General features: G+C 35.6%; 1 protein-coding gene across 1 annotated transcript in view; it reads left to right on the top strand.

Moving 5' to 3' along the window:
* EYS (eyes shut homolog) overlaps positions 1-27,836 on the top strand; it is a 1,466,842-nt gene that overhangs the window by 1,096,587 nt on the left and 342,419 nt on the right.

Genomic DNA, 27,836 nt, shown 5'->3' with positions numbered 1-27,836 from the left:
GATTTCAATTTTTTGGATATGTACGCAAAAGTGGGATTGCTGGGTCAAATGGTAGCTCTGTGTTTAGGTTTTTGAGGAGCATCCAAACTGTTTTCCATAGTTGCTGCACCAATTTACATTCCCACCAACGGTATTGATTCTCTACTTCCATGAGGTGTTTAAAAAAGGTCAAAATCATAAAAGCAAAGAGTTGAATGGTAGTTGCCAGGGACTGGAAGCAGAGAGAGGAATGAGGAGTTTCTGGTCAATGGCTATAAAGCTTCAGTTATGTAAGATTGAATAAGTTCTAGAGTTCTGCTGTATGATATTGTACGTATACTTAAAAATACTGTATTGTGCTATTAAGATTTTAAGAGGGTAAATCTACAGTTAAGTGTTCTTATCACAATAATAAAAAAAATAGATGGAGAAGAAAAAACATGGTATGGAAGTTTAGTTATATACATTTTGGGGGGAGATATTCACACCAAAAAGAGATTATGAGACACTATTGAAAAGGGTAATGGGCATTTGTTATGGACATCTATTGATTATTTGGCTGCCTTTCTCCTTAAGGCTTATTTTAATTTTCATTCAGATATCCACTTCTCACCAATGACTCAGGGCTAGGTCTTAAGTCACTTAGAGCAATTAGCACATTTTATCCCCTGTCAGAAGGAATGGCTCATGGCAACCATGTGACTACCCTCACCCGGTCAGTGTCAGTCTCAAACCCCTTGATGGGAGCACTGGAAAGATGCTGGCTCTCTGGATCTGGAAGAGAATTGTATGGTCTAGGAGTGGTCAGTATCTTCTTGTTTGAAATAGGGAAGTCAGCCCTAGTGAAAAGCCAACTTACAGAGGATGAAAGTGTTGAAAAATAGTTGAGAAGTAAACCCAAGACCCTGATGAAATCCATCTAAATCTTTTTCCATCCACAGAGATTTTTCGTTCCCTGGGACAATAAATTCCTATTATTACTTAAGTCAGTTTTAGTTGGGAATAATGTTATTTGCAGTGAAGAACCCTTACTGATTTACCAGTGATCATTAACCAAAATTATATTTTCAAAGGATTTCTTTCCTTCAAATCCTTGCTATACCTAGCTATTTCTCAGTGGTACTTTAAAAGTAAGCACATTCTAGTTTTTAATCAGTAAAAGGTTTGATTATTGAGCAGTAAGGCACAGATATAACTGTAAATTGAAATGTATCTACGTACTCATTCAATTAATATTTTTAGACTGTAACTGATAGCCTAAAGAACCTGAACACTAGGCCATAAATGACATTATTAGATATAGCATTATATGTTGACTACCCAGGCATTGTTCTAAACCAAAAATGTTTTAGGAGGCCACAGATCCTTATGATATTTAAGACATTCACTATCTTTGTATTTTATTTATTTATTTACTATATGTAGATATATAGATTCAGAGGAGTGGTCAAGGTGTAAATTGATATTTTTTAAAGCTTTTATTTATTTATTTGACAGAGAGAGAGTGTGTGAGCACAAGCAGGGGGAGCAGCAGGCAGAGGGAGAGGGAGAAGCAGGCTCCCCACAGAGCACGGAGCCCGACATGGGGCCCAGTCCCTGGACCCTGGGATCATGACCTGAGCCGAAGGCAGACACTTAACCGACTAAGCCACCCAGGCATCCAAAGGTGTAAACTGATATTATTGAAAATATTACTTGAATGGTTTTAACAAATTCAATAACTAAACTAATAGCATCATCAAATAATATTTAATTTTATATCTACAATTTTAAAAAAATTCCTTTATATCATATAGTAGCTACTATCATATAGTAACAGGTTATCCTGCCATTTTAAACCTGTAAAGGAATACATTTAGTCATAAGCCACATATTAAACAGTAGTGATAGGTTCAGGGCCCATGGTATGAGAGGGTCAGTTGACAGCTTGTGCTACAGAAACTAAGAACAATGCCTTTGTGCTCACCCGTGTTTTAGTATGTCATGCCTGCCCTGCCTCTCAGTATAGAGATTTGAAGAAAAAAAAAAGAGAGAGAGAGAGATAGAGAGAGAGAGGGGGACAAAGTCGAGATAAAGGGAGCATAATGAGTATGAAAGTAGTATATGAAATGCTTCCTAAGAATGAGTTCATCTTTATTATTTTATATCACTATTAATTGTGGTGGGTTGGATAGGTGCCCCTCAAAAATGTGTTGAAGTCCTAATCCCTGGTGCCTGTGAATGTGACCTTATTTAGAAATAGGGTTTTTGCACATGTAACCAAACAATGATGGAGCCATACTGAATTAGGGTGGGTCCTGAAGCCAATAACTGGTGTCCCTTATAAGGAAAGAGAGATTTGGATTCAGACTGATACTTACCGAGGAAAGACAACCATGTGAAGATGTGGCAGAAATTGTAGTGATACAGGCACAAGCCAGTGAACACCAAGGGTTACGGACAACCACCAGAAGCTGGGAGGAAGCAAGGAAGGATTCTTCCCTAGAGCCTTCAGAGGGAGCATGCCTTGATTTCAGACTTCAAGTCTCCAAAACTGTGAGAGAATAAATCTCTATTGTTTTAAGCCACCCCATTTGTGATCATTTATAACAGAAGCCCTAAAAAACAAATACATTAATCTAAAGAGAAGCAAATGGCTCAGGAGGCACGTTATGTTTGAGCCTCTGCTTCCTGAGTACTCTGAACCTCCTGAATCAAGATCTGCTATTTTCTCTCAGTGCTATTTATTCTAACTGCAGGAAAAAGCAGTAAATGCTTTTGCTTTTTTGAGAGTGGCATGATTTAGAGATGCAAACCTGCTGAGGTTCAGTGCAGACAAGATCAACTCCTGCTTCATTTCACCTCCCAGCATCTCCACCGTGGCCTACTAATGGCCCTTCTGAAATCTCAGCCATGCCATACCTGGAGGTCACCAAATATAAGGCGGATAATATTAAAACCTCATTAGTCTGCCTTGGTACCACTGGCTATGTATCCAAACTAGGAATTTCCAGATAGCCAGTGTTAATCGTCACCTTCTGCATTATACCTCAGTTCCCTTTTCCTTACAGTTGGACCCAGACTCCAGTGGCCCAAGGCTTACTCCTGTGCTGGAAATCTTCCATTTGCACTCCACCATCCACTTTCCACCTTTCTTCACTGTATTTCTGTAGAAGAAGGCTGAACTATGGATAATTCAGCAGGCTCCCATTGCTCCAGACTTTGGCTTGGACAGTGAAAAACCCCACTAGGCCATCAGGAGGTAGGAAAATGAGATCAGTGTATCTGTTTTCTTGGCTTTTTCCATAACAGATCATTGCTGATAAGACCTTGGCCAAAGGTCACCGCTCCTCTCGAGGTGGCCTTCTCTCTACAGCTCTCTTCATCAGGGTTCCAGGAACTTTTCTCTCCTCTCATACTGTAGGCCCTTCTCCTGAAGCTCCTCCTGTTTTCTAGTCTCAGGTTGCTACTCCAAACCTATGATCTCTTGCATTCTGAGCATGAGTTTCTAATAATCCTTTCATAAAAAAAAAAAAAAATTCTCCTCGAATTATGTAAGTTGAATATGTTGTCTGTTTCTTGTTGGAACTGATTGATAACCCTCCTCCCAGGCTCAGCTTTCCCTGCCCTCACGTATCTCCATTTATGGAACAAGTCCTCTGCAACCTCCGGTTTTATTCTTACCAGTGTCCACATGCCTGATTGTAAACCCCAGCTGAGTAGATGGAAAACTCCTCTAGAGGTTGAAGAGGACCTAGATGAGGACCATGTCATTCATTCTAATTTATCTAATATTTATTCAATAATACCACTGAGTCAAAAACTGTTCTAAGTACCAGGAATAAACTAATGAACAAGAAGGTTAATATTTCTATTCTCTTGGAGCTGGCAAATGGAAGAAGAATAACAACTGAAACAAGACAAACATTTTAGACACAATCTGAGGATTCAAAAATCTTGTAAAATTCCTTTCAGGAATTCTGTAAATGTTGAATTTTCTTATATTCTCTGAATTACATTCTATCTATCTTACTCATTCTACTTTGAAACTAGTGCTAATTAGTATCTAAAAGTATAATTTACTTTTAAGAACATTATTTTGGTTTAATTAACATAACAAATGTAACCCATTTTAAATAAATCTACAGAGTAGTGCAGCCATCACCACAATCTAATTTTAGAACATTTCCCTTACCTCAGAAAGCTCCTCTGTGCCTATTTGTATTCATTCCCCATTCTTATCCCCTGGTCCCAGGTAACCACTAATCTCCTTTTTTGTCTATAAACTTTCACTTCCTGGACATTTCATAAAATGGAGTTATACAGTATGTGGTCTTTTGCATCTGCCTTTTTTTATATAGCATAATACTTTTTAGCACCTAGTTTCCATACTCTATTCCATTTTTATTACTGAGTAGTATTCTTTTGTATGGATATGACATTTTCATCCATTTGCCAATTAGTGGACAGGTTTTAGCTGTTTCCAGGTTTTAGCTATTATGAACAGTGCTGCTATGAATATTTGCATACAGGTCATTAGGTGGACATGTTTTCATTTCACTTAGGTATATACCTAGGAGTATGGTAAATTTATATTTAACTATTTAAGGATCTGATGAACTATTTTCCAAAGTGGCTGCACCATTTTACATTCCTACAAGCAGTGTATGAGTGTCCCCATTTCTCCACATTCTCCCACACTTGTTATTATCTGCATTTTAAATTATAGCTACTGTAATGAGTATAAGTGATACTTTCTTAGGGTTTTAATTTGCATGTTTCTAATGACAAATGATATTGAGCATCTTTTCATGTACTTAATGACCACTCACATACCTCTGCCTTCTTTGTTGTGATATCTATTCATATCTTTATTTTGTATTTGGATTATTCATCTTATTATTGTGTCATGGTTTTCTTTATAGTTTTATAAAAACTGTAGTTTTTATAGTTTTATAGTTTATATAACTATATAGTTTATATAAAACTATAGTTTTTATAGTTTTATAGTTTATAGTTTATGTATCTGATAAAATTCTTTACCAGATACAAGATTTATAAATATTATCTTCCAAGCTGTCCCTTGTCATTTCATTTTCTTAATACAATTTTCTTTTATACCATATATGTGTGTAGTTATATGTATGTATATACACATGTATCTATGCACTTGTGTATGTGTGTATGTATTTATGTATGTATATATAAATTACATATATATATATATATAATTTGTTATGCTAATACTTTTTGGACCTTATGCATTACCTATCTATCCTTCAGTCAGGTTCAAGCTAGATTCTGCATCTTTTCTTCTAAACTGCCCTGAGTTTCCTTGAGACTGTGGTGCCTAATTTTGGACCCTTGGGACTTCAAGAGGCTCGGAATGTATACCTGTTTCTCATAAATTAGCTATGTAGTAAATTTAAAAGAAATAAGACACTATTCTAAATATTGGCATTGTCATATTTTTGTTGTGAAAAATTCTTCATATCACTTTACTGTCCTGAACCTAAATATCAATAATCCATCATCACCATCACAATCCTTATTGTCTGACATTTAGACTGCTCAAGATACAAAGAGTCCGTCATTCTCCACATCACTGTATAATTTAATTTTATATCATAAGCACCATTTTACATGCTAGAAGCAACTAAATAAATATATGGTAATCATTCCTTACGCTATGATTTTCTTATTTAGAATCATCACTTGCTACAAAATTTACATAACCATTAACTGAAAGTACAGGAAGATTTAGACTATCTAAATGAAATCTTTCACACTTCTCCTATCAAAGTATTTTGGATCAGCCAGCAGGACATCTTCTACTGCTCATATAATTTTAGAAAATTATGAAATAACCTATTTGTGTGCACATGGTGGGGAATCTAAATGAAGCTCTGTGTTATTTTATATATTGTGAATCTACAACTTTAGCAAAAAATGTTATGACATTGTGAATTAAAAAGAAATAGCACATTATTGTATCAGGAAGTGTGTCACTAAATTGAAGTAGAACATTGTGCTACTATTAGATTTTAAATACATTATTATTAACATGCTACCTTTTTAGAGAAACAGGTAAATTGGAATCGGTTACTATAAGCACTACGCTCTGTTTCCCTGTTAATTTTCGTAATTCACCCCAAACTTGGATGAAAGGGCAGAAACATTTTCTTTGCTTTGGTGCTATTGATCGTGTCTTCTGAGAATGCTTCATTAATACCAACTCTGCCCTGGCACTGCATACAGCTGCTTGGGAGATAGCCGTCTTTGTTAAAGTCAGCAGGTTAATCTCTTCAGGATGACAGAGTGCAGAATCTAGACCTAGGCAGGCCCCAGCTACATCCTTCTTGTACTTCTCCTACTTCTCTCTAGATAATTTTTCTACAGACTATAAAACACCCTATTGATTGAAGTCTGAAGGTTGTAAATGTGATTTATGAGCTGCATTTGATTGAATGTGTGACTGCTGCAGGGGACATAGACATTTCTTCCTGTTAGTGGAAACCTGTGCAAATCACTTAAACCTAATAATCTGGCAGACTGGGAGCACCTCCTTAAAAAGGTAAGTCAAATTGCAAGCTTATAGGAATACTGCATGTTGACTAGTTAAGTCAACCTGAGCAATAGTTGTATCATAAAATGTGTTTTCAGGGGGATAATTGCTACTTTATTATATTATGTATTAATTCTTGATCTATATCAGCTGATCAAACTGGTGCCACTTAACATTTTAACAGCTTGAATATTTCAAGGGCAGGGTTTTTCTAATAAAAGAAGTGATTAGCCTTTCACAATGTATACATGTATCAAATCACCATAATGTACACTTTAAATATCTTACAACTTTACTTGCCAATTATACCTTAATAAAGCCAAAACAAAAAGTGCAGGAAAAAAATGCAAATTGCTATGGACTGAAATGTTCCCCTAAAATTCGTGGGTTGAATCCTTAACCCCCAGTGCAACTGTATTTGGAAATAAGGCTTTTGAGGAGGTAATTATGGTTAAGTGAAATCATAAGGGTGTAGTCCTAATCATATAGAATTGATGGCCTTATAGAAAGAAGAGAGAGCTCCTTCTCTTGCTGGAGAGAGAGATCTCTTTCTCTTGCTCTGTGTGCACAGTGAAGAAAAGCAATGGTGAGGCAATAGAGAGAGGGCAGCCGTTTGCGAACCAAGAGAAGAGTTCTCACCAGAACCGAACCATGTTAACAACCTGATCTAAGACTCCCAGCCAACAGAACCGTGAGAAAATTAATTTCTGTTGTTTAAGCCACCCAAAACAAAAACAAAAAAAAGAAGTGATCAAAATAGGTAATCACTGTGTTTGCTTCCCCACACTAAGTTGCTATGAAAGATTCAGCATGAATGCCATAATAGGAAAAATAATGCATGCAAATAATGCTGGTAGTAGTGTCCATTAAAGCTATTGACTGAACATGCAGGGATGGAGAAGGAAACATCTTGTTTGATAGAAGTTCCATGAACTATGGGGGTTTAATATGAGAGCATTTTTACTTTATGAACTTTTCCCCCAGTCTTTTAAAATCCATTTATCTCAAATAATCAAATATATAATATATTCAGTAAGTGCTTGAATATCTAGCTGAACTGAGGTCTTGCAAAAGACTTAAGGGAAGTCCACGTATTGTTTCATGGTCTGATGGAACCATACTAATGGTTCCTCTCTAAAGCATTGAAACGACCTATAAATTTGGCAGAGTTCAGGTCTTCTGTTGACAAATGTAATAACCCTCTCACCTACTTAAACAAGGGGTCAAGGATACACTGGTGAGCAATATCAAACATGGGCCTACTCTTAGAAGCTTCTAATCTTGTGCAAAGCAAAGGTACTAATAGGGTAAAATACAACAGATATAAAATTGTGAGGATTTATGCATATAAAATTTATGCATATAAAAGCATTTCTTCTCAATTAGACAAGTAAGATTCTTTACAACAAGTACTTGACAACAAATACTTTATAACAAATACAAATAGAATCCAGATGGATGGCAAAGGTCAAATTCCAGATCCAACAAATTGTACAGTATTTTTTTTTCTAAGAATATACCATGTTTGGGTCAAGAGATTTTGAGGTGTAGCAAGTCTAGTAAAGTATATATTTTATACTTATATTCCCATCATTAAACCAATGAAAAGAACCAACTATATCCTGAGATAAATTAGAATTAAATATTGTCCTTTAATAGCTAACAGGTAAAGAGGAGGAGGCAGTAGTTATTTTCTAGGATGATCAAAAAGAATTCATTCCAATCACGGTACCTGAGAGTGTGCCTGCTGATACAGCAAGATCACATTTAATAACTTACTTTACACATTTTCTGGTACTTGGGAAGATGGCCAGAGAACCAGCACCCTAGAAAAACATAGTTTTACAAACTGGAAAGGAGAGTCAACCCCACAATTTTTAAAAAGCCTCCTTGAACATTTTGAGAAAAATACTGTTTTCCTGATGTGAGTAGTATTTTCTGAACTACTTCAGGATTCCTTCTTTGAATAGGTCTTTCATGGCTGCTTTTTTACCTAGCGTCCCAGCCTTCTCACACGTGCTTTGCTTTTCCCTGAAATTAAAATGGGTTCCACAGTAGAAATTTATGTCTCAATTGAGATTTCCTAAATCTCGCTTTTTGTTCCTTTTTGAAATGCAGATTTAATAGGAAAAAATATATTTTACCTAAAAGAAAAGTTGGTCTTAAGTTACTCATGGGAAAGATAACAATTTCATTGCAGTTATCAAATAGTATTCATTCCCACTTGTATTTAACATTCTTCATACCATCATTGACCAACTGTGCCTCCTTTGTTTTTCTAGAAACGTCTTATTAAAATTCAAACTATGAATTGTACTAGAATGTGAAAGTGTACGCAGTTATGTAGTTATATATTGTATTAAAACTAAAAGAGGCATATCCAAGGCAACAAATAGGTAAATAAATAATCTGTGGATTAGAGTTACTTGTGTGAGACCATATCAGCACATTAGAAAGAAATACTTGGAATAGCTTAGATTTGATTTCTGCAAACTTCTAAGGTAAAAAAAAGAAAAAGAAAGAAAGAAAAGAAAGAAAAGGATGAAGTTTTCAAAAACTTAAAAAGGGCAAAAAGCAACCTGAATGAAATGATTAAAATAAGAGCTAATCATTTTTGTAATTTGAGAAGATCAAATGAAAATAATTGGTAATACAGGTTTATACAATATTCTCCCTAATTTCTGTTTTTAGGCTTTATATTTTCTCTCTGCTAGAAAACTTCTTATAGGCTGGAAGACTCTTTTCTTCCCCATCTAAACCTTTCTTTTTGCTGACTCCTGCTTACTCTTCTGGATCTCGTACTCACAAAACAATATGGACTCATGGTACCATAAGGTCTCTTTAACTGGCAAGCTCCTTGAAGACAGGAACACTCTGTCTCTTTCACTTTGGATCTATTACCAGGAGCAAGCATAGTGCTTAGCAGAGACAGCAATCAATAAACATTTCTGAATGAATACATGAGCTCACATTGTTTGTGAGCAATAAACTTTGGAGAATAAACATACGAAAAAGGTTAAAGCAATAATGAATATTATAAGCAATTAATTTATACTTAATTTAATAGCATAATTAATCATTATTGTGATACATGCTAATCAATCATAAATGATAAAGTGTTTACATAAATTAGCATGTTGCTATTACTCTGGCATAGACTTGCCACAACTTCTGGCATTAACTGAGAGGAAAAAAAGGGACCAGAGAAAATTGAAGAATAAAGTAGATTCTGAGGACTCTGATAACTTGCTACCTCTGAGTTGTGCTGAGAGGAATTTGAATTCTGGTTGCCAACCCCAAACGATCACGTATCTATGAACAAAGGACTTAGCTTACCCAATATGATTTTAGGAGAGAGACAATATCAACAACTAGATTCCATCTGTACTATGTGCAGGACAAGGGGTACCATACCCGTGAGTTCCTAGGACTCCCCAGTGACCACTGATAGAGGAACAGATAGGGATGGAGATTTCTGGGCTCTCCTGAATTACAAAATCACTAATCCTCTCTGGCTGAGCTGAAGATACAGGGAAACATAATGGACAAGAAAGACATGGTTCTTGTGTTCATGGAGCCTTCATAATGAGGGTGGAAGAAATAAAATAATCCCAGAAATGAATGTATATTGGTAGTTGTGATACATTTTGCCATGATTTATTCACATATATAGAAATTTGAAACTGTCCTCTTGAGACTGGATCTAGAAACACCACTAAATGGAGAAATTCTTGAATAATGTCAATATTCAGTGTCAACTACAAGCTTTCCATGTGTATAAAAAGAGTCCTTTTTTATGTTATAAAGAACAGACTTCCACATAAATCTTTATATAATAATTCTTTTATTTTATAATAAAAAGTTCTAGGTATAATTGTCCATTTTGTATTTAACAAGATATCATTAAAAATGTTCTCTTTCAGTGACTCACATTATCCCCAGTGTTTATTGGTGTTCAGAATTGCAGATGTCTTTACCCTCTTTCAAAGTAAACATAAAATGTGTTTTATCTATTCCTTGAAAGAAATTGCTTCCCAAGAGAAATAACCATGTGCTAAAAATGACCTCGCATTATTGCAATTACTAAGACATTACCCCCAAGATGTATCACTTTTTTTGTTTTGTTTTGTGGGATGTATCACTTTTTGTATTTTGTTTTGTGGGAGACATTAATTGGTTTATTACGTCTACGACAGCAGCAACCTATGGATGGTAGACAAATATTTGCTTCCCCTAGGGTTTGGCATACCCTAAATACTTATTCTCAGTTATCAACAGTTTCTTGTTTAGATGTAGCCAGTCAAATTCTAAAATGGCTATTACTTTTGTATCTTCATGGGTATTCTGTCATGTTACTCAGCAATACACAGTGTCCCCTATCGTAACATGTTGTTTCTTTGTATCTTTGAGAACTTTTAAAAATACTCCTCCTGCATTTTCAGCTGTTATTCTGAAGAGGATAGGGGGAGTGTTGATCTAAAATTAGTATTTTGAGTCACATGCTACACGGCGGTTCATTTAAGCAGCAGTACATTTGTCGATGATTCTCTCTTATATGGATTTTTTTAATAAAATGAATAATATCATTCATAATGGTGCTCTCCAAGGACAGCTTAGCTTTGTTTATCATTCCCCAGGATACCTAAGGGCTGTAAATTAGCGTGTGCCACTCTTGGCAATGGAACCGCAGTCCTGGCATCATTCACAAGAACATGTTGGTGTAGCTCCCAAAGAAGTCTGGTGCGAAGACCTGGGAGTGAACCCCAAGCGGAAATGCATTACTGGGAATGCTTCCATCAACCAGTATATGAGGTGGATATCTGGCCGGTATACTATACACCTGCTTGTCAAAAGTGTGTTATATCAAATAGCTGCATATACTTCGTCCTTCATTCTCAAACATTCCATGGCCAGAAAGTCAAAAATACAGTAAAACAGAAAATGCCTGCACTGAAACCATAAAAACTAAGCTTAGATTTAAACTAGTTTAATGAATCCAGCGGAGGGGCCCAAATTCTGGCAGTGTAATAGTTTAAAAAAAAATTGGTTTTAACTGTATCTTGAATAAACAATCACCCAGCTACAGAGGAAGCTGGAATCATACCCAGAGAATAAATAGCAAATGCATTTACTCTCCATGTCCCAAGGAATGCTTTAACTTGTTAAATATTAAAATCTATTTGGTATGCAATAGGAAGTCAATACAGTTTTTCAGAAAAATGATGCGCTCGGTTCATGGGAATGAATAAGCTAACTTGGGCATTTTGTGCAATTGAATCAAATGGTCCAATTTTTCAGGAAAATAATAGCATATGTACTACTGTAGTCTAACAAGTGTGCTTATGAATGTCTTAAGTGCTACTCAATTTGGAATGATTGTTTCTGCCCCCTAAAAGTCATTAGAAAATAAGAGTATAAATCTGTTTTTTAAATAGCTTTCTTCACTAGAGGTTGCAACTGTTGAATGGCCAAGGACTAGTAAAAATCCTCAAATCGTTTTTCACTTGAGCACAAAAACAGACAACAGGAGGTGTTGGACCACTGGGCTGGACACTTGGTTCTGCCATGTAACAGCTCTGGAAAGTTTAGTGAGGGAGCTGCCTCAGTTTGTACTTCAGTTTTATCATTTTTTAAATTAAATAATAATAGTAACTATTTCATATTTTTAAAATCAAGATTATATTATTTAATACCAAAAAAATTTTATCCTGAACAAAAGGAAACCTGTGACAACAATCTAGCATTAAGGCTCTCTTTTAGTACTTCAAACCTCTAATGGGGCATGTCTCTAAGGGAATTTTATTTCCTCCTATATCAACTTTTCTTCAGGCTATGGATGTTCTGTAATCCAGGATGAAGAGCTAAAGGGTAAAATGGGGGGAAAACAGAATTAATTGATAGTTAAAATATATACAACTACATTTTTCATCATAATTATAATTGTAAATCCATCTATACATGGACACGAAGGTCATTTTGTTCATTGTTATGTCCACAACACACAACACTGTATTTGCACATAGTATGTGCTCACTAAATGTTTGTTGAATAAATAGAATGAGGGACTGAATTAATTAATGAATTTATCCTGTGCTCATCTGGTCCCTTCTTCAAGTACCAGAGAGTCCCAGAAGGCAGGATAATTTTGTGTGCAGTTAGCAAGGGGGTATTAAGGTCCTCAAAAAGACTATAATTGTGGTTTGCTAGATGACCTGAATACATGAGTGGGTAAATAAAAAAGGGACAAAGGCGTAAGTCAGTAAAGATTATTAACTGCAGACAGCAACAAATGTTCAGGTGTGCGGTCTAGTGAAGGGTGAGACTGAGTTAGTGACAGAAAAGTAGGAAGGAAGAGAGATGATCTTGTAAGTGGTGATGTAATTCAGAGAAGAAAGAGGGAGAGAGGAGGAAAGAGGGGAGAGGCAGTGAATCCTCTAAGTCACTGCTCAGGCATTTAGTTTTCTACCTAAGTAACTATGTTTTTGAGCAGCCTATTTTTCTTCTTAGGGTTTCCTTTTTTTTTTTTTTTTTAAGATTTTATTTTATTTGAGAGAGAGAGAGAACACACAAGCGTGCAGGAGGGGGAGAGGCAGAAGGAGGGGAGAAGCAGAGAAGCAGACTCCCAGCTGAGCAGGGAGCCAGCCAGCCCCCTGCAGGGCTCAGTCCCAGGACCCTGAGACCCAAGATCAGGACCTGAGCCAAAGGCAGCTGCTTAACTGCTTCACCAACTGAACCATCCAGGCATCCCTCTTCTTAGGGTTTCTTCTTGGAAACATATCAGTTTGCTTTCTCAGAAATATCTCTTTTACATGGAAAAAATGAGAAGTTTAAGTTGAATCCCATCATTAATGTATTCATTAATTCAGAAAACATTTTATCGAGTACCTGTACACACACCAGTCTCATTGGTTTTGAATCAAGTAGTGAACAAAACAGACAAAAGTGTTTGCCTCATGGAGCATCATCCTCATGAAGGTAAGACAGACAATGTAACTAAGTTAAAAATGGTGTTAAAAAGCTGATTGGTGCTGTTCAGAAATGTAAAGCAGGGTAATAGATTGCTCAAACAGGGAGGAAAGGAGAGAGACAGGTGATAGCAATTTTAATAGGGTGATCAGATTAGGTTACACTCGGAGGTAACATTTGGTCAATAGTTGAAGTAAGTGAAAGATAGGCTATAACGGTATCTGGGCAAAGCTGATACGTGGAGAAATTATATAACGGTAATCTATATTGAGATGTCACTTCTCACCATCAGCTTTGAAGTTGATTAAAATGTCTTATCTGAGAAGAATAAGCAGGTATCCTTAATTATTCCTTTTTTACTTGTAGTAACAATTACAACAAACATCATAGCTATCCATATTTTAGGATACAAGCTAGATTCTTTTTTTTTCTGTTTTTTTTTAAAGATGTATTTATTTTAGAGAGAGAGCATGATTCGGGGGAGGGGAAGAGGAAGATGGGAACAGAGAGAGAGAAACAGACTCCCTGCTGTGTGCAGAGCCCTATGCTATGCAGGGCTCATCTTAACCTTGAGATCATGACCTAAGCCTAAATCAGGAGTCAGATGCTCAATCAACTGAGCCACCCAGGCGCACCACGAGCTAGATTCTTTATGTATAAGTTTTAAACAATTGTGAAGTAGGAATTACTATCTCCATTTACTATGTAAGAAAAATAAGAGTCAGGGGGTTAGGTAAAGGTCACAAAAATTTGTAAGAATTCAGCAAAAGTAATTTTTTAAATTAGCAAGTATATATATGTATATATATGTATATATATATATAGTTATAGTTACATGTATGACATCATCTGCAGTTGTGTGTAAAGGTTTTTCTGAGTACCACATTTATTTCCACTGTCATTTTGCTTTACCTCAATGGGACTAAGATATAGTAAGTGAGACACTACCTTACACAAAATTTAAGAGGGCACCAAAAAATTTAGTAATCAAGATAAATAGTATTTTAGAGATCAAAATTAATGCATAAATCCATGATGGATAAGATACCAAAGTCTTAAATACTGACAGGATCAGACCCTGCACTTACCCACCTCACTTGACTCACCCAAATCACAGACCTATCTGACATTTCAATTAATCCTTTTTCCACACAGCAAAGAGATAACCGATAAAGTTTACATGATACCGTTCTGAGGGGTGTATTAGTACATGACAAAAGAAAATCTAATTGCATCCTGTCAGACCAGCACTTTGGAGTTCAGCCTTTCTTTTGACCCCTTAAATTACTGCACGAACATGGCCTCCCAACTTTTTTCTGAAAGCAAAGCTGGGTTCACAGAGACTGTGGTGAACAGTGTTCTATTTTACAAAGTGCACCCATGGCTGCCCAGGGATGCTCACACTCTTCAATCAGTCACATCAGGAATGTTGGACAAAGAAAGGTCTGTGCTGGTTGGAAATGCTTAAATTCTTTTAGATACGGATGATAAATTATGTCTTGGACAGTTTCTAATAACAAGCTGTTGCTTCAAATTACATGTTAGATACAGCATCACACTAAATCTGGTGTATTTATTTATTATCCTCTCCAGGGCTAGCTCCAGGCAAAATTGTAAAGCAGATTAAATTTATCCTTAACAGACTTGAGTCTCCGTAATACACACAGATACCCATTGTCCTCACCAACTACCCAGATGCTCTCCCAAGGCCCCTGTGAGTCCTCTAGAAAGCATACCAAACTTCTGCCCACTTCCCATTATGGAAATATGCCCATTAGCTTTACAATGCCATAGGACCTGAAATTAGGTAGCTGTGATTGAAAAATAATCACTCATAGTAAGTCATCCCGAGGTGTGATGTCCAATAATATTTCAATGTGTTTTCATGGCCAAAATGTTAACATTGTAACAGAGGCTACGGAAAAAAAGAAAAAAACCAACCATCATGGCATACCCCGATGAGGGCACAAAACTGTATATATGATATACCACCAGCTGTAGATTAATACCATGGCTGTAAGAAAATATACTAAATTTTCTACATTGTGCTTAAAAAGTTAAGCTAAAGTAATGGGATGAGTAGGGTGTCATTTTTTATATTTTTCCTTTTCTTATGAATACATATTATGTTTACTGTGAAATACTCTATATAAACAAAGTGTGGACAATAATGAATATCAAGTAGCCAACACCAGCTTTAATGAATCTCCACATTTTTCCATGTTCACTTTAAAATGTATGTTAAATATAACAAAAGACGAAATTGAAACCTCCAGTAAGGACATTTGTAATTCTCCCATCCTGGAGGTAACTATTTTCATTAATTTAGTGTTTCCTATTACTTCATAAATTGTTATACCATTTAAATATATGACCCCAAATAATAAGAAGTATAAGTTTGGAAATTTTCAAACATTATATAAATCCTGTCCTCTGTTATGTGTCTGTTGACAACCTGCTGTTTTAGGTCAGCTGTTTTTTAATTGGTCCATTTTGATTCATGTAGCTCTTACTCATTTTAATTTATTTATATGTTTTCCTTTTGTTTTTTCCCCCCACAACCAAAGCTGCTAAAGTTGTTAGAATCTTATAAATGTCTCCTTGGGCACATGTGTGAAGATTTCTCTAAAGCTGATAACTGAAAATGAAATTGCTGAGTCAAACTGTGTGAGTGTCCGTGACAACACCTGATAATTCCAATTTGCTTTCCATAGTAGTTTGCATCCTAACTTGTGAAGGGTGAGAGTTATTGCATCTCCATATCATCACTAGCAGTTGATACTTTCCAACTTTTTAATTTTTGACAGTCTAAGGGATATGAAAATATACTCATAGTTGCTTTGATTGGCATTACCTGGTATCTGGCAAAGTTAAAAATCTATTCATGTATTAATTATCCTCTTTTAACTATCTGTTCATATCACATTCTATATTTTATAATAGTGAAAGTACTTTATTCCAATGAAAATATCTACCAATGACTCTTCAGGTATTGTAGAACTTTAATAAGGAAGATCTTACTGGGCTGAGGGCCTCCCAGGGTCTCTTAGATTTAGTGCTGCTTTCTTTGCTTTTATCAAAGACTAATTCTGATGGTCTCAATCATCATTCATTGTGGTTAACAAATTATGATAAGTATATAAATACAAATGCCAACTTCCCTAAGTTCAGATTCTCATCTATTACATTTTAAATGGGACTTTGGGTAAGAAACTTAACATTTGTGTGTTTCAGTTTCTTCACCTTTAAATAAGGTAGTAGTAATAACTTCAACCTTCACACTCTAAATGCAACAGGATTATTGTGAGTATATCCTGGTAACTAGTAATTGATATAAAGTTAGACTAATGCCTGGCACATAGGTATTAGGAGGAGGAGTATTACGTGTCAGACACAGCATGTTATAAATCACATGACATCTTACATACATTGAGATGTGAGAAAAGGCTTCAGTAATCACATTTTGGTTTATGCCTTTGTTTCTTCCTACATGGCATGTAATTATTTTTTAAACCATTATGTATTGCCTCATCTCCATAGGTTTTATTGTCTATCCTTGACCTATTAAGCTATTTTCATTCTCCATTTCATAGAAATTTTCTCTTTACTTATGTATATGGCCCTATAAACCTTAATGAATGCCATGAAAATGCTTTGAAATATTTCAGCGAAAGATATTGTGAAAATGTCATTGGTTTTCATTTTCAGATAACTCAGAACGGTGAATCTCAAAATGCAAAATTATATCCTTTTCCAAAATCTTAGCAAGAAATGACCATCTTAGAATATGGCTGTAGTTGGAAATGTCATTTGATTGCAATGCTACAAAATAATATCTTTGATCCCAACACTAAAAGCTAGGTTAAAAGCTTCAAAACCAGAGACATCTTTTGTAATTGACTGTGAAGCCCCCTAAGATACTAAAAATTGAGGGATCAGAATAGAAAATTATAGGAACAGCATGGTATAGTTGAGGCCTAAGAGCATTAAAATCTAATCACAAAACTGAAAACAAGGCAGATGCAACTTCATTTTTAAAATAGTCTTTAACATTTATTCCATATAACCTACTCAAAGCTCGTGTGTGTGTGTGTGTGTGTGTGTCTCTTTCATCAATCAACAGACACTACCCAGAGCAATTAAGACGATGGACTTTCAAATTGGTCATCACCTTTTTCCTTCCTCATAACGTGAACGTTTTATTTAGAAACTGTTATTTTCACAGTCCATCGCACACAAATTCCTTTCCTTTTCCAAGTCCTTTTTAAAGTTGCATTTGTATCTTAATGAGTTAACTTTTTATTTAAAAATTTTCCTTGAACTTTTAATCAGGATAAAAATCATTTTAGAATTCAAATGGAGCACACTGTTTAATAATAATACTGAGTGTGTTGAACTTGTGAATTGCACAACTACTGTTATTGGAGGGGAGAGTTATTGGTCCAACCACAGGAGAGACAGTGTGAGAGGAGAAAGATGCAGAGGTTAAGAAATGTCACAAAACAACAGCTTTCTTCAAGAAAATGTAAATATACAGAAAGAGAAGTGCCAACAAACTAATCTATGTTTTTACATCATAAATCCTTTACTTGTGTGCTGAGACATCCAAATAATGCAATAATTATAACATTAAAACTGACAGTTTCCTATCCATTTCTAGAACCACCTCCACATATCACCACTTGAATGGTTTGGCTTTTGTGTTTTCAAGTTTAATAAATAAGAAAGTATATAATTATATAAATAGTTAAAAGTGACAATATATACATATATAAATATGTATGTGTGTGTATATCTGTATATCCTTTGTAACTTATTTTCATTGAACCCTTTATCATAGATATTCTTCACATAAATAATCTTTGTATAAAGTATCTCATCCTCTGTAAGTGCAACAGGTTATTCTGATATATCGTTGAACCACAATGCATTTATCCATTTCCCTGCTGATAGACATTTGGATTCTCTTCATGTTTTTCTTATTGCAAAGCACAAATAACACTACATAAAAATATTTGTATATTAAATATATATATATTTGTCTATTTAAGGAGGTATATATACTTGCTTTAGGTGGAATTTCTTGATTATGTGATATAATCCTTTTAAGTATACATAGATTCTACCAAAGAAACTTCCAAATATAGTGTACCAATTTCTTTCTGCCAAGTGTGTATAAGTATGACCAGTCCCTCATAAAACTGTCAACATTTGAGCTAATTAAGCTTTTCTAAGATTGAGCCAATCTTATAGATAAGAAATGGTACCTCACTGAACTGTCAATTTGCATTTTCTTGACATCTAATGAGGTTAAGAATTTTTGATATGTTTAATGCTTATACATATACCTTTCTATATATTGTGATATATGTTATATGTGTATATAATAGGTATATATACTAGGTGGGTATATATGGCTTTTATTTATGGTATATTTTTATCATAGATGTTTTCAGTGTTCATGTAATCATATATGCAAATACTTTGGGGATTGTGTAAATTATTAGTAAGAACTTCATCTTAGACATCTCATTCTGTAAATTATTTTCTTCTAAAATATTTTGTTCTTTTGTAGTTATTTACTTTCTCCCTTAATATATTGTTTTGTTGTTGTTTGCTTGCTTGCTGTGACAAATGTAGCTAAGGTGAATGATTTCAAACTCTTCCCCAAGATAATCTTTGGTTTCATACTCACATAAGACAATTTTCAATGACTATAAATCCTACCTGTTTACTTCAAGTGAATGTAATATGATAGTTTAAAAAACTTTAAGACTTTTCCTTCATACTATTATTTTAAAAATGTTTTAGACTTCCTTAAAATCCTTTACCCATAAATCTGATCCCATTTCTATCCAAACTGTGAAACTTTCCTATTGTGCCTGGCTGGTGGTTACACTGAATATTAACGCTGCAGTTTTGGAATTAACTGGAAGGCTTTTGTAGATCTGAGACCATTCTAGTGAAAACACCTTAGGGATAGCCTGTTTTCTAATTAAGATAATAATGTCTTCATGATTTGATCTATCTGATAATGTTTTCCTACTAAATACATTTTACTGCATTGTTGGAAAGAATACTTGACTATGTTAGGAAACACGAGTGCTAGACCAGTGAATTCTAAGCGATTCCAGTGATTTGATGAGTCCTTTAAGCACCCAAGACCTTGCCTCCCCTTAAATTCTTGTTAGTACACATTTTAGAGAATTTTTGGTTTCATACACTTTTTTTTCCTCCTCCTGAGCAATCTGTTATCATGGAAAGTACTATTTCAACAAGAATGACATTTGAGCTCATTCATTAGCTTCCAGGTTTGTTGCATTCATATTTGTATTATATTTTTTGTTAAAAATATTGTCTTTTTCCTCAAATTGTTTTTAGGATTTTCCAGCTAGTTTGTCAGGTAAAATTGTCTTAAGGACATAATTTCAAAGATTAATTATTACTGCTACTTTCCCTTATTTCCTTCCATAGTCAAACTTCACCAAGTCCATTGCTGAAATTAACCATTATTCTATGCACACTCCTCCCATTTAACTCCCTTTTACTGTTTTATAAAGAGAGTTATTACTCTATTTCTTTGTTAGAATTCTTAAAACTTCCCATGATACTCCTTATATCTGTCCAAAGATTTCATGTCAGTTGTCTCCTCTTTCTTATAGCCCCATTTATATTTTGAAGCTTAATGTATGTAACCCCTATCAACTCCCAACATCTGCCAGATCCCTCTGAGATGTGCAGATACCATTTCTCATCTAGTGAAAGAAAAAAAAAAATACACCATAAACAAAGTAAAACATACAAATAGACAAGCAAGAATAACAAAAAGGAGGATTATCATTTGGAAATCATGTCAGTAAAGCAAGTCAGTCCCCGCAAGCTGATAGATTGCCAGGACCAATAATGTTGTTATAAGAGCAAGCCCATACTCCTGACTCTTGGTACAATTTAGGCTTCTCAGAAACTGCATGGAATAGACAGATATATTCAAGTCTTATATTATAATCCATTCATGTAGAGATATTCTAGTGATCTGGAAAGTCTTGACAGAGCTTAATTCAACAATTTATAAGTGTTCTGATTTTCCCTCTGCACTAAAACCTAAAATCTCTGAAACCTCTAAACATAATGAATACCCTTAATCTAGCTTTTATCTTCTCAATTATGTAATTTACCTAAGAATCATCTGGAAATATTGTAAAATGCAGATTCTAATTTAGTAGGTGTAGGATACACCTACAAATCTGCATTTCTAAGAAAATCCCCAGGAGATGCTGAAACTGCAGCTCTGTGGACCACACTCTGAGTCCCAGGCCTTAAAGTCATTCTTTACCTGAGAGAAACTGCAGGAAGGTTCCAATTATGAAAACAATTACTATGACCAATAATGGTGACTATAAAATAGTTCACATTTATATGGCATTTCAAATTGACAGAACACTTTGACATTTGTTAACTCCTTCTGATATTCACAGTAACCCCCTGATGAAGGCAGGGCATTAATTATTCAGAAGAGAAATTGAAGGAAAGTTAACTCTCTTGCTCAATGTCACACAACTAATAAGTGGCAAGGTGATTTGTGAGGTTAACTCAGACATAGAGACAATATAACAAAATGGCTAAGAGCACAGGTTTTGAATATTACCTGCCTTTGAATATTGTCTCCTTCACATCTTAGATGACAGTGTACAAGTTACTTAACCTCTCTATTTTAGTTTACTCATTTATAATCTGGATGTGCCTATTTCATATACTTGTTAGGCTTAATAACCTCAAAAGTTCCTAGCATGAGTGGTTATCATATAGTAATCACTAGACAAATGGTGACTGCTGCTGTTTTTTGTTGTCGCCCTTATTATCTCAGAACTCTGCAGATACCCCCATTTACTAGCAAAATCTTAGTGCCTGCCACAAGGAATATCTAACTTCTCCAAAGCACTTGACCATCATATAGGCTTCACATGAAAAATATGACAAGATTAGACACTTAGAGTGACCCTTTGAGTGTGTCTCTATTTAGCTGGATATGTGGAAGGACTTACAGTGTAGCTGCCGGTTGATGTGTTGTTATGTATATAAAGAATTTCTGCCTGCAGAGTTTCCACCATGGCACCTTTCACAGACCTACAAATCCATGCACATTTTCTTGAAGCATAGAATAGAAGTTATTTTTCTGATGATGGGATGCTGGTGCACCATCGTACGTGGCCAAGCTTCAGATGATTTCTCCACCTCTGTTTTCTGCCAAAGTAACTGAACAGTGCCTCTAGAAAAAGCTGAAAAATGACATCCATGTCAGTGACAGATAAATGAGAAAAAGCAAAACAAAAGAAAGGGCTATACCATTATTGATAAGCGCATGGGGTATAACTTATGAAATTGTCTCAGTAATCACTAAATGTGTTTTTTACCTTTTAGGAATACTAACACCTAGGCTAGGGCAGGACAGTCTTTTTAAATGTCTTAACAAATAAAAATATTCATTCTTTTGGGTTAGTTTTTTCATCAAATGGACTAAAGGTATAATCTTTTTCCTGTTTAAAATTTATCATAACTTTTTTTCAGTAACACATGTCAGTTCTGTGGTTGGAAAGTTCATAGTTCTAAGCATTTTGACTTCTATCATTTCTCATCCAACTTGATCATCATAACATGAGTCTCAGTGCTATAATACTTTTAAGAGATCTCGGGTATGCAAGCAAAGTAAAAGTATAGAGCAAAGATAAATACTTAAGAAATTTTAGGATAAAAAACATAAGATTATGTTTTCATAGGACTGTCAGTAAGATGAACAGTTGGTCAGCTCAATCAACCCCTCAACTCTTATTTTACTTGAATATCTGATTGACTTGTGAGCAACTGAACTATTGGTGTGTAAAATGGGATTGAGAGACAACGTTTCCTTATCATATGGGGCTCTTGGATGAGGGTAACAAATAGAATGTCTATGTATTCTCTTTTTGCAATGAAAAAGTAATTAAGAATGTGCACTTTGTAATAGGAAAAAGAGCTGGTAACAAGTAAGACAAAGTTAGGGAATTATTTGCATCCTTCCACCAACCATGTTACATTAGAACATAAGTTTACAAAGAGCATCTAATGACATTGGGTAAAAGCTAACAATGATATTTAATGTAAAAAGCAATTACTTTACTGTAGTATTACTTGCAGTAGTAGTTCAGCAATGTAAAAATATATATGTACTCATATATAGAAAATGAGACTAGAAGTATATACACCAAGATTTTAATTGTGTTGGGACTATGAGATTATTTTCATTTTGAATACATTCTGTATATTTTTAGAAAATAATCATTCTATTTATGAATTACTTTTAAAATCAAACATATGATAAACATTTTAAAAATAAAATAAAACCTAGAAACAGGAGACAATATTTTGCACTTAAAAGAGCATGTATGACCTTTGAAGTCACATTGACTTAGGTTCAGATGTTATCTTGTCATTTAGTCAATTTAGGCTATGGCATACCATAATATCAAGCAGCCCCAATGGTTTCATTGGCTTAACAAAATAAAAGTTTATTTCTCAAACATTCAAAGGCCACTGTTACTCCAAAAAAGCTGTGCTCCAGAGGGTGGCTTAGCATTCCAGGCTAATTTGCTCTGTGGCTCTTGTGCATAGTAAACATGCTTTCACAGGATACATGGCATTGGAAAAGAGAGCTGGGGAGGTGAACGTCAGCAATTAAGCGTATTAGTTCCGAAGTGGTACCCAGCATGTCAGCTCCCATTTCATTGCCAAGATCAGTCACAATACTTGAAAGTGTAGTCTTTCTTGTACTGGAAGTAGAGGAGAGACAAACTCCTGATAAACTTTAGTATTATCTACCATAGCTATTAGACTCCTGCATGCCACTGGGCCTTGGACTCCTCTCAGATTTATGTAATCATGTAATAGCCTCATTTGAATATTTAAATTACAAAACGTAGGTAAAGTCATTCCAAGTGTGGCGTAAGTAATTAGTAAATGTTTATTGTATTCTCCTTTGGGCTATAGCTGGAGTCCAATATATAAAACTTTGTTGTCAGTCATCTGTATTAGAGTATTACAATTCCTCTTATCTCTGAGCAATCTGACATGACATTGGTAACCACACTTCTTTGAGTGGGTTCAACAACAGAATTTTTTATATTGTATTATCCTTCTAATCCGGGGTGCCCAGTGGGTCTGTATGAATCTATGATTTATTCATAAAGTTCAATATGCTCTTCTGCAAGGTAAGAGAGACTAATGACTCACCTCCCACAGCAGGCACTACAGAAAGAAGAGCAAGGTATTTAACTATCATGTTAGCTTCCTCTGCTCCCATCTACTGGCCCAAGCAGGCAGCCGTGCCAAGTGTATATGATTCACTGGCTTAGATGTCCTCTCTCCCCAAGGAGGCATACAGTATGATGGAAAGTGAATGATCTTTGGCGTCAGACATGTGCACGTTGAAATCTTATTTCTATCACTTGTGTGCCATGCAAAGCTCAGGAAGTTGACCTAACCTCATTGAACTTCAATTTCTTCATCAGGAAAATGGAGATAAAAATATTTACTTGGAGTAGATGCTTTTGATCTCCCACATCATCTCAGGCCCACCTCTGATTTCAGTCTCAGTTACGATAAGCAGCTGGGTACAGCTGCCAGTGTTCACCTCCTGGGTGCAGCTCTCTGCCTTTGTGCATTAGGGCCTTCTCTTCTGGTGCCACTCAACTCACACAGCAACTCAGTTGGAGAGAAAGGGAATTAACACCCCTGTAGACAGAAATCCAGAGTAAATGCCCCCAGTCGCTCATGCTCTGGACAAATGATTCTGAGAGGCATTTCCTACATTTCTTAAAGTCCTAGTGAGACCTTGCCTGCATTCCCTACAGCAGAATCCATAATAACACATTTCAAGTGGGCTTTTCCTTTCTTCATTCTTCTCCTACTGCCTCATATCTGTGTCTGTGGATCACATCCCATATAAACTGTCAACACTCAAGTGCTTGTCCACATTCTGCTTTGAGATGCCCCAAACTTGACAGTAACAAACTTTGGAAAATACCTATAACATTTCTTTTATATTTTATAAATTTCAGGTCAAATATTCTTTTGTGTTGATTAATCTTAAATAAATTCACAGAGTTCTTCTGATACATTCATATTTTATATGACCATTGGAATTGTAACGCCTTGTCATGATGCCAGGTGAGTCAGCACAGTGGAAGGTAGGAATATCTCTGAAATCTATTCCTATACTAGGACAGCTAGAAATAAACTAATTAGACTCACAAGTGACTGTGAAAAACCCAAACTAAGTGTATTTCCAGCTCAGCTACCCTTAACTAGGTCCCAGAATGCTCCTGGCCACTCCAGAATTATGCAACCCAAAGGGAAGTGTGTCAGAGAGGATTCAGAATGGAAAAGGAGAATAGTGCGACTTATCTTGGAGTTATACTGTTTTACTTTTGAAGACTTCACAAAAAAACATAAGGCTATGTGAACACATTGCTAGAACTCTTCTCAGGACCTTAGAAAAGATCATTGCAAGTGAGGGGCCCTAAAGCTTAAGCTTCATTAGCTTCATGATAAATCCACCTCAGGTCATGGCTATTAATAAATTACTATTGGATGACAGAAGGAGTAGGAGAGAAAGAGGAATAAAGAGCTGCATATCTTCTTATGATACCATTTTGTATTCCATTTGGAAAATATAGGCTAGAGTCATATGGTAAGCCTTTTATTTTTTCCCTCAATTATTAAAATCTTAATTTAAAAATGCATGAAGAACTTTCTTTTAAGGGTAACAAAAAAAGATAAGGTTTTAAAATTTAAGCATGTACTTATTCTAGGGAATGAATTGAAAATGAACAAGAGGAAGAGTAAAGCTGTATATTCATTTGACACTTGGGATTTTTCATATATGGGTGTGAGACTAAAGAGAGAATTTGACAAAGGATTTCAGGAGAGAAATAAAATAATTTAAAATGACAAAGTCTCTTCAAACATGTTACACTTAATTGACATGCTAATTACACTTATATGTTTTATCTCTGTCGTGTTAGATCCATCCTAGCAATGGCTATTGTTGCCCCACTAAAGTATTGCTTGCAGTCGAATAAATAGAATATTGTTTCCTTCAGTGCATTGTGTTTGTGCATGTGTGTGCATTTCCTCTAATTATTCTGAGTTAGTGAGATTTAACTGAAGCTTTGTCAGTTTGTGGTTAGATTATGTATATTTGAGACTGATGACGAGACAGCTGCTCAATCTCAATGTATAATCCTAAAACTAAAGCAAAAGGAAACAACACAAAAAATTAAAAGGAAAGGAATTATTATATTCTAGTCTAGAAGTAATAAAGGATATTATCCATTTTATAAAATAATCACATTCTTTATTCAATAGAAGCTGTCAGATTTTCATCCCTCAACTTCATCATGCTTTTGACAAAGCATGACTTGAGGAGGTCCCCGAGTCCTGTTTTGGCATGGCAGGGATGGGGGCACCTGCATCCAGGCAGCCTCTGGGCTTCACCTGCTGCACAACAAATTGGAACACAGTGCAGAAAGAATCCCAGTGGTTATACAGAAAGATGACTGATGCTATTTTTCCTCTCAGGATAGTTTTCTTTTTCATTCTCTAACCTGGTGAAGAAACACATGTTAAATACTTGTTTGTGTTTATGACTGTGAAATGAAATTAGTTCTTGGTTTCAAAGAGTAATGCAATATAAAACAAAATAATTATAAGAAATCATTTGTATCATAATATCCACTTTTGCCTTACTGTGGTATAATTCTACTCATGTGACACTTTCCAGTGTTAGGCTGACAGATTCAGTCAAAGCTGAGACCATAGCAAACCCCAGCATTAGCAATTCATTTAGCTTAATGAGTTGTCACATGTGCCTGTGTATTTCCCCAGCTGAAGAGACCCTTGCAATTCTTAACGGAGTCTAACATGCTACTGAAAACTTTTTATCTTGCCTTTCATGCTTGATTCGATAATGAGGTTTTACAGTATCCTGAGTAAAATACATTCTAGAAAGTTAATCTGCTTCAAAATGATGCACCCAGTGCCTTCCAAAAGAAAAAGATCACATAGATACAAGCACCAGTTTGAATTTTCATGTTTCCTATAGGATGACGGGTAATTAAGAACAATCGACTGACTATATACCAAATCTCACTTTGGTTTAACAAATTATTGACAGGGGTCAAAAACAGTTTGTGGCATGGAACAACTGTGGTTTTTAACGTGCGTTCATGTGCCTGTAGTTGAAAGAGTGCTAAAATGTCTGGATGATGGACTGGGATGGGATTGTGGCAATAATTTGGACAGAGAGGTTCAGTTCTTTGTCCTATGATGTAGACACTAAGTACCATTCCTCAGAGGACTTTTCCATCTGAAAGTCTCACAGATGTCTCAAATTTGAACTTAATGTCTTTTCCAGAATCTGTGCCATCTTTTTCATTATTGCAGTGAATACCAGTCCTCAGAAACATGGTAGTCAGCCTCGATTTCTTCCCTCTCTTCTCCATGGCCCTCCCTCCAATTTGACCATCTCACAAATGTTTCTCAAATTTGGCTCATCTGCTCCTCCTGTCCCTGCCACACCAACACCTCACTAATTTAGACCCTCATCATTTCCTAAAGTAAGGCAAAATAACAGTTCTGCTCTCTTCCTACACTCTACTTTTCTAACCAGTCACTGTATGCCTTACATTACTGTGGGAATTATTCTGAATCATAAGTCTGATCATGACTCCTTTTTTCCTTAATCCTCACTGGCTTTTCATAAACAGCAGAATCAAGCTGTACTGTAACCTAGTCCAAAGTACTTGGCCAGTTCCATCTCTTAGCAATCTTCCTTTTCTTTGACTGCATTTGCCTTATACCTTATGCGTCAGACATACTGTATTGCTAATTACTTACTGAACTGGCCATGTTTTTTCCATCGTGTGTCTCTGCACGTGATGCTTTCATTTCTTGGACTATTCCTGTAGCACATTGCTGCCTAAGTCATACCCTTCCTTCAGAACTCACTCCTGCTGGGGAGGTCTTCCTGAGACAACCTATATGTATTAAGGACCCCTTCTATCTGTTTGCATAGTCTCTTAGCCCACTTATCATCCAGCATTATAATAATCTCTTTATATGTCTGAATTGGAGTTCAAGTATCCAGGACCATAAAGGGGAGGCTGTTCACAGGTTAACAGTCCATGCAGGATGCCTCCACTCTATTCAGCCACCTTCTGGATGTGAGTTCTTTCTTCTCCTCACTTCGAGGACTCCCAGTCCCTCACCACTTATTGTCCAGTTCACTTTGCTCCCTCTGTCCCTAAAACCAGTC

Source organism: Ursus maritimus, unplaced genomic scaffold (assembly GCF_017311325.1).
Source record: "Ursus maritimus isolate PB19 unplaced genomic scaffold, ASM1731132v1 scaffold_29, whole genome shotgun sequence".
Classification (NCBI taxonomy): Eukaryota; Metazoa; Chordata; class Mammalia; order Carnivora; family Ursidae; genus Ursus; species Ursus maritimus.
This window is presented reverse-complemented; position numbering and strand designations above follow the sequence as displayed.